The following is a 9,521-nucleotide window of genomic DNA, read 5'->3' on the forward strand; positions in this document are numbered from 1 at the left end:
ATTGGTCATTTTGGTCAGGTGCCAGCGAGGTTACCTTTAGCTTCTTAACCCTTTACAGGTGAGAGGAGCTTTCCCCTGGCCAGGAGGGATTTCAAAGGGGTTTACCCTTCCCTTTATATTTATGACAAGGTCTCTTGCATCCCTGCAATCAGTTCTTTACCCCCTTATCTTCTAATCACTATATATTTCTATATTATATAATTACTGCAGGACATTTTTTTCCTAAATAAGTATACATTGTTGACTTAAACTATTCTGCTGAATGGTGATCCTCAGCCAGTGATTCAAATTTAATATGGCTTTTCAGCAGTATCACAATTTGAGCAATACATAAAGAAAGAACAAACAAATGGGGGCATAAATGGTAAATATAGTGGTGCCTGTTAAGGGAATGGAGATAATCTTGTTAAAGAAAAAAAATATTGCTTTGGTGGTTTGATTCTGTAATTTTTGCTGGGAGAAATGAAAATAAATTCTCACTCTGTTAAACATTGGAACAACTTCCCAAGGGTTGTGATAGATTCTCCATCCCTGGGAATTTAAAAGTCAAGATTGGACATTTTGTGTTAGGACGTCAAACTAAATGATCACAGTGGTCCCTTCTGGCCTTATAATCTATGAAAGACCAACGATTCAATCTCAATATTTGTATAGATTTAGATAAACTAAGGCTCAGGATTGAAAATAGTTCATACAAGTATAGTACGTGTACAATGTATTGCAGAAGTTGTATTTGAGATGAGTTAAGATTCTTTTCACATTTATTTTAATTACAGAAAAATAGACGAGCAGCAAGCTCATAAGAATGTCCATACGTGGGTCAGACTAATGGTCCAGCTATCCCAGTATCCTGTCTTCTGACAGTGGCCAATACCTGGTGCTTCACAGGGAATGAACAGAACAGGTCATCATCGAGTGATCCATCCCCTGCTGCCCATTCCCACCTGCTGGCAAACAGAAGCAAGTGACTCTTCAGAGCATGATTTTGCATCCTTGCCCATCCTGGCTAATAGCCATTGATGGACCTATCCTCCATGAAATTATTTACTTCTTTTTTGAACCTTGTTATAGTCTTGGCCTTCATCACATCCTCTGGAAAGGAGTTCCATAGATTGACTGTGTGAAAAAATACTTCATTTTGTTTGTTTTAAAGCTGCTTCCTATTAATTTCATTGGATGACCCCTAGTTCTTGTGTTATGAAAAGGAGTAAATAAAACTTTCTTATTTACTTTTTCCATACCCGTCACGATTTTATAGACCTCTATTATATCGCCCCTTAGTCATCTCTTTTCCAAACTGAGACGTTCCAGTCTTATTAATCTCACCTCATATGGAAGCTGTTCCATACCCCTAATCATTTTCTGTGTCCTTTTCTGTATCTTTTCCAATTCTAATATATCTTTTTGAGAAGGGGTGACCAGATCTGCACACAGTATTCAAGATGTGAGCATGCCATGGATTTATATAGAGGCAATATGACATTTTCTGTTTTATTATCTATCCTTTTCCTAATGATTCCCAACTTTCTGGTAGCTTTTTTAACTGCCGCTGCACATTAAATGGATGTTTTCAGAGAACTATCCACAGTGACTCCAAGCTCTCTTTTTTGAGTGGTAACAACAGTTTAGATCCCATCATTTATATGTATAGTTGGGATTATGTTTTCCAGTGTGCATTACTTAGCATTTATCAAACACTGAATTTCATCTGCCATTTTGTTGCCCAGTTTCCCAGTTTTGTTAGATCCCTTTGTTATATTTTGCAGTCTGCTGTGGACTTAACTATCTTGAGTAGTTTTATAGCATCTGCAAATTTTGCCATCTCACTCTTTACCCCCTTTTCCAGATCATTTATGAATATGTTTAGCAGTGCCAGTACAGACCCCTGGAAGACACCCTATTTACCTTTCCCCATTCTGAAAACTGACCATGTATTCTTACCCTTTGTTTCCTACCTTTTAACCAGTTACCAATCCATGAGAGGACTTTCCGTCTTATCCTATGACAGCTTTTCTTAAGAGCCTTTGGTGAGGGACCTTGTCAAAGGCTTTCTGAAAATCTTGTTGACCCCTTCAAAAAATTCTGGTTTATGGTGAGGCATGATTTCCCTTTACAAAAGCCATGTTGCCGCTTTCCCAACAAATCATGTTCATCTGTGTTTCTGATAATTCCGTTCTTTGCTGTAGTTTCAATCAACTTGCCTGGTACTGAAGTTCATTCCCCCAGTATTGAAGTTAGGTACTGAAGCTCAAGGACAACCAAACAGTGCAAGTGATTTTTTTAGTCACATCTCTCCGAGCAAGTCATTTTTTAAAATCTAATTAAGCATTTCACCATTAAGAATCCAGTCCTGCAAGCACAGTACTGAATGCCCTCAACTCTCATTAACTTCAGTGGGAATTGAGGGCACTCAGAACTATGCTTAGCAATGAGACTCCAGTGGGTACTGACTTCACTGAGAGTTGAGGGTGTCCTACATGTTGCAGAATGGGGTCTTAGTACTGTCCTTACTTATCTTTTATGCTAGTCTGTCTATACAGTCCTCTGTTAGAAAACTTGTTGAATGACAACTAAATAATGTGAACTGCTACACTCCTGCCAATCTCATTGTCACTTCTTTATAGTCTTGTTATTCACTTCCTACCTTGTAAATCGTCCCTGTCCTTAACCAGGTTATGCCTACCCAACTGTTGCCCCAGTTTCTCCCTCATATATTCAATCTAAAATCTTCCCCAGTATTGAGGTTAGATTTATAGATCTGTCATGCCTTATTTACCCCAGGATCCTTTTTAAAGTGTCGCTGTCAGATTAGATTTTTTTTCCAGTTCCAACAATAGGTATCTCTCCAGATACAAGTGAGGAGTTCAGAGAAAAATAAGCAAACTTTCTATGCTTTATTTCATCTTCCATATATTCAAGAATTCTAGGAATATGCTCCATCATTGGAGATTTTTAAGAGCAGGTTAGACAAACACCTGTCAAGGATGGTCCATATAATATGTAGTACTGCCATGCAAGGGACTGGACTAGATGACCTCTCAAGGTCCCTTCCAGTCCTATTATTCTATGCTGAAGCCTTCTCTAGTTTCATTTGGCTTTTTTATTTTATTTTTAACCAGTACTGGTATCACCTTCAGTTCCATAATTTTTTTCATTTTGCCCCTGAGAAACATCTTATTTATTTTATGTGTCTCTCACTCTCCCTGGCGAACAGCAAAAAAGAAATCATTTAGGTTCCCATAATATCAAAACCATCCATGAGTCAGTTGCCCTCATGATCCTGCATAGAACTTGGAGCATCTCTCACTGACTTCTTGCTGTCAGCAAGTTGAAATGTTTCATAACTTATTAATGTTGTTTTCATTTCTGCTTACTCTATAACAACAATTTAATTGGTCTAATTCTTGGGGCTGGGTGAGTTGTTCTTGGCCCAGGATTTGAGGTGGGGCATACACCATCTACACATACAGAAAAACACACGTACTCACACGCGCTCTTGTGGTCCTACTATGATAGCTGGGGAATGCCGAAGCAGATCAGAAGACAATGCACCAAGGTTACTTTGAATATAAATTTGAAAAACACTGAACACCCAATATTCAATATTTAAAACCCATTTATGAGATCAGTGTAATTTGCTTTGAGTAAATGTTTCAGAACATCGATATTTAACTTCTAAACACAATACTGAAATGCTAACTTTAATACCTAATTGTTATAGATTCAATCTCTGCAGTAGTTTTTCAAATATGGGCATCACAGATCACACGACTATTAATTTTGTCTTTTTATTTCTCTGTAGACAGATTCTGGCAACGAAAAAATCAGGTGGAGTCAAAAGTGCCAGCAAGTCCGCCTCGTCAGCACACCTGCTCTTTAATTTGGGGATAGAATTTCTTAAATCATGCAGTCTGAATTCAGTTAGTTCTGATTAACTTCCTGGAACACTTCCTTTCAAACACAGTAGAACCCCATTTATCCGATCCTCTATTATCCATATTGATATTAATCTCCATATTAATCGAACACCTACCGCACTCAGGGCCAGAAGCGGGTGATCTCTCCTGTGGCGACTAGGTGGTACCGCACCCTAACAACATCCAATTCTCAGGATTATCGGAGTTTGTGATTATCTAATCTGGTCCTGGTCCCAATTAGATGGTATAAACGGGGTTCTGCTGTACTTTGAATGACACTTAAATATTCCTCTCCATTGGGTGCCTGTATTTATAGAATTTTGATGTTTTCAACTTAGCTTTGTCTGTGGAGGACTTCAGCTGAGCACACTCTTTCTCCCTTATTTCTGGAGAAGTAAAGTTTTCATGGTCCTATTGTGATAGGTACTGTACTAACACAAAAAGAAATGGTTGTTTACTTGGATAGATGATCATCTAAGACAACAAGTGACATACAAAGAGTCAAGGGGAGGGATACAATTAAAATATGACTTTATGTTTATTTTTGAAAAAGTTTGTTTCTCCGTTTCTACATCTCAAAATAATGACTGCAATAACCACTGCCAGCACCTAGTTTCTATTACTGAGTGTGAAATGGACTGATGCCACCTTTTGCCTCAGAAAGAGTGTCATGAGGAATCATGACACTTATTTATTATCTGGTATGCAACATTTTAAGCAATTTGTTCATTTTAGAACCTCCTCTTAAATTTGTACCAGGCCCAAACAGCAAATGTCTGTTCTTGTGCTTTTATTTTTCTAGTCTTGGATCTCAAATGAGTGATCCTTGTCATTTAATATCTTAGTTGTAGTAGAACAACAAGATTTTACCTTTAAAGATCAGGCCATCCATAACTATTTGCAAAAGGAACAATGCCCCAACCTCTGTTACATGTGGGAGACACAAATGCTTCTCTGTTGGTCAACTAGTAATGAATGTTTCAAGCAATGTGAAACATAACGGCTTGTTCTGCCAGTTTCTTGGTTGAAAAAGTCAAACCTGAACATGATTAAATTAACTTGCACCTCAAATAATTATTTCACATTGTTGTGCTTTGCAAGCAAGGATATGCTTAAGGTATCACATTATTGGTCTATATTTATCTATTATCAAATTTCTATCCCCCATGAAGGTTCTCGTATAATGATCAGATCACCCCTTAACCTTTTCTTTATTAAGCTAAAGAGATTGAGCTCCTTGAATCTTTTATCTTGAATCATGTTTTCCAATCCTTTAATCATTCTCGTAGCTTTAGTAAAATCAATCAAAATATAACTTGTAGCTGGTTAAATATTCTAATGTTGAAACTAATTTATTATACAATGTCTGAACCACAACCTCAGAGCCAATTATAACACTTCCTTTTAAGATTTAGTTTCTCGTGTAGTGGCCAACACTTTTTTCCTCCCAACACAGATGTTATAATACAGATTTTAACAGAACTGTCTTGGTAAACAGAAGTTTGACAACTCTTATCCAACAGAAATTAAAGTTTACAACCTCAAGCTTCCTAGGACTTAAATATGGAATGCCAAACACACTTTGACTAATTTTATGAAACAATAATTATCTCTCAAGTGCCTTCCCCATGTAAACTTTATGAATGCGCACACATTCATATGAACCCACAACCACACTTTCATTTCCACACCCTAGAAAAATAAGCTGGGATATCACCCATGTACTAAAATCAAAAGATAAAAAGAAAAGAAAAGATTATACTTAAGGTAACAGGGGGATTGCAAACCTTTCAGTTTTGCAATCTTCTGGAACCTTGTAGAGAAGGAGCTGGAATTGCGGTAAAGGACCCAGATGGTGATCTGTTGACAGAGTGCTTCTTCTTAGCAGGTCTCTTTCAGGTGCAGAGAGATCCAAGTCAACAGCTAGAGAGGCCTAGTTGTTGATGTCATGGCTTTCTCTCCCCAGGGTGACTAGTCTTGGAGATTCTGGAACATTGGTCTTCTCACTGGTGGCCTGTTTACCTCAAAGGTAAACTTCTTGCCCTTACTCTTGATTCATATGGTTTACAAACTTTCCTTACTCTGCCTCTAAAGCCTTTAGAAAAATTAAGAAAGAAAAATTATTAACCTTGGGGTTATGCAGCTTAGTGGTAATGTTTTCCAATCTAAAATGTCTTTAATCATTGATTCTTGCAGTGAAACTGGGATTTTTCATGGAGCATGTACATAATGACCCCACTCAAAAAGAAAGGGAATTTAAACTGGTGCTCTTATTTAGCGATATATGTGACAATTTATTTATGAGGCAAAAGCTGCTTTCTGATGTGACATGGGATACTGTCAAAATGACATGGCAACAAAAATCCTGTAGTGCTCGGTAACCAATGTCATTTCATTTGGAGCAGAGGATAAGAGGATGAGTGTAATAGAGTCCTCTGAGGGCCAGGGGACCTACTCGGTAGTGCATCCAACTTCCAGTCTGGCCACCCAGAGGAAAGAGCTTTCAGTCCAGTTCCTAACCTTTGCATACAGTTTTGTTTCACCTCAGGGTTTTCAATGTCCTTGCCCTCTCCTTTCTAGAGGGGAAGTTTGGTAGAAATGAGGCTTATGCCCCCCGCCCCGCAACAAGAGCAGTTTGTAGGGGAGCCTGGGCCCTCCCATTCCAGCAGGGTCCGACCCAGGGTCCTACAAGAGCCAATAATGTCTAACACCCTGCATTGCCTTCGGAGTTGCCTCCCTCGGTCACTTCCTACTCTCCATCTCCCCCCATGGCTCCAAGTCCAATCTAAGGTAGCAAAAGAAAAGAAAAATCCAACTAAACCTTCATCCCCAACTGGGCTCAACAGGCAGTCTTCTCTCTTACATGGAGACTTCTTCAGCACCCTGGTTCAGGAACCATCAGGCTAGGTCTGTCTTTCTCCCTAGCCTCCCTCTTGTGAGATGACTGAGGGATTCTACAAGTTATACCAGTTTTATTAAAGCACTGGAATTAAACTTCTGTTGTGTGTGCACACTGTGCTCCTTGTGATGGTGGAGCGCATCCACATTAGGAGCTCTTGCAATGGCAAAGAGAGCAGTGCATTGTGGTAGCTATCCCACTGTGCAACTGGCCAAAGGGTGCTTTGGGAAGGGTTTGCAATGCCTCATGGGGCAGGCACAGCATTACATGATGCAGGTTTCCCAATCCCATTGTTCCATGGGCATCCTACTACATTGCCAGATGCTTTTCAACTGAAGCGTGGGGGAGAGCAGAGTGTGTGACAGGGAATGTGTGTGTATGGATGGGAGGCGAGAGAGACAGAGTGGGGACAGACCTGACAGTTTTGGGGACAGAGAGTGTGTCAGCATGCTGTCTTGTAAGTTCAGACAGCAGCAGGACGCAACCAGTCCTGAGGCAGGGGGCGGGGGAAACCCCAACATCCGCCCCATCCCTCCTTCCCTGGGCTCTCTGCACAGCAATCTCTCTCTCTCTCTCTCTCTCTCTCTCTCTCTCTCTCTCTCACACACACACACACATACATGTCTTCCTCTGTACAGCATGAGCATTGCATAATAATGGTTTACTTTGTGTCCTGGAGCAAATCAGCACAGCACGCAATGGCTGTCAGAAATGAAGCTCTGAAAGGGGAGAGGCACATGCCTTCAGGGCAGCCAGCTGAGTTCAAAACAATGAGCAGAGCAGCCACTTGAGGGATTATGGGACACTTCTGGAGGCCAATTACAGTGCTGAAAGCAATTGATGTGTGTACACTGGCAATGCTGCACAGGAGCATCTGCGCTGTAAGTCTTACGACTCTTGTCGAGGTGGTTTTTTTTCAATGCTGCAACTGAGGAGTTTCTGCTCACAAAATGGCTTGGCAGTATGTGCACCTTGGGAGTTACACCGCAGAAAGCTGCTTTAACGCGCAGTAACTTGCCAGTGTAGACCAAGCCTTTTAAGTTTCCCCTCCAGCTGGAGCATGCTCTGCTAGTCTGGAGGGGCGGGGCTTCCCAGGCCCAATATTGTTCTTGACCCTCTTTGGGCCCTGTGTGGGGGTTGTACCTCATCACAGTTGAACAACTATTGAACAAAAGGAAGAAAGAACTAGTGCCATATCATTTTTTCTCATTATGTCTTACATGAAGTAACTGGTGTAAATAATTGAGACAGTTCTAAAACCTATAATTTTCTTCTTGTACACTGAGATCTGTTAATGAAAAACAATTATTTTTTGCAGTGGATTTTTTTTTTAAGCACACTAAATAAATCTGTATAGATTTCTTTACTGGAAATAAACATTCCATATATCAAAAAATATGATCAAATCACAACAAAAGACCATTTCTCAGTTAAGGTCAGATGGGAAATTCTTACTGTTACTCCCTTAGGTCCCAGTGCTGCAATAAACTCCATGTGGGCAGATGCCTTATTGCAGGACTGGAACCTAAATCTGGAGCCTAAATCTGAATGCTTCATGACCAGGCTTCTTAATCAGTTTTTTAAAATCAGTCTAGTCTTTGTAATGTCTTCCTCTTATACAGCTATTTCTGTAATAGTTGTATGGGCCCATATTATCTTAGCCCCCTTATATCCTCAATTGTATTTAAAATTGAGAAGTAGAAAAGTACAATTGTCACCATTTTATAGCTGAGGATTGAAACTGAGACTTAAACCACTTGCCCAAGGTCACACAGAAGGCCTGTGGCAAAACAAGGAATTGAACCCAGATAAGAGCCTAACCATGCTTCCTTTTTCAGAACCCAAAACCAGAACTCCATCAGCCAAATATGAGACTTTTCAGGGCACAAGGCAACGTCATACATGCATTTTCTTTTCTTTTTTCTTTTGGTCTCTGGTTTTGTTTTGGAAAATTGCATATCTAATTTGAATTTTAGTCTTTGTCAGTAAAGTTCTGCACTTCCAGAAATAGGTGCAATTGAAACAAGGACATAAAATCTAGTCACATAATTTGGTTGATGTATGTATTTAGACATATACACTGTGCCTATCTTAATGTTACTACTGTATCTTTACTGTTATCATAAATAATTTTGTTCTGATAATTATGTATCAATTCCATGGACAGCTTTTAGCACATAAGTACAATTATTATCAGAGTGAAAACATACTGAATACATAAACTGAAAGTGAACAAACTCTTTTGTAATAAACCTTTGATTTCATATATATAATAAAGGTAATATAATGTTTATAATAGCTTGTGAGTTTCACACATTTACGTATTGTTAGTGAAAATGCTGGATCATTTGAACAGGAGAAATCCAGCATTTAAATAATAACCTTCCAAAATGTAATTAATTTTACTATAAATGTAAGACTTTGAATTATACGAGAACAAAATGACAGGATGTTCTCAAAGATGGAAAGCAAATAGTAAGTGCTTAAAATGTTGATTAATGTCTTTAAATATTCCTGGCGTTTTAAATGACTTCTTCCTGAAAATGAAAAGCAATCAATTTAAAAAAGTAAAGTGAAATAATGGTCCCATTCTAATGCACTTTATATAATAACTTCACTGTGACATTCTGAGTCCTGCATGGGTCATCTGTTAATGTGTGGCTGACAGGAAGCAAGGCCTGATGGCATAAACACAAGTCTCTGAG

This window comes from Lepidochelys kempii, chromosome 3 (genome assembly GCF_965140285.1).
Source record: "Lepidochelys kempii isolate rLepKem1 chromosome 3, rLepKem1.hap1, whole genome shotgun sequence".
Taxonomy (NCBI): domain Eukaryota; kingdom Metazoa; phylum Chordata; order Testudines; family Cheloniidae; genus Lepidochelys; species Lepidochelys kempii.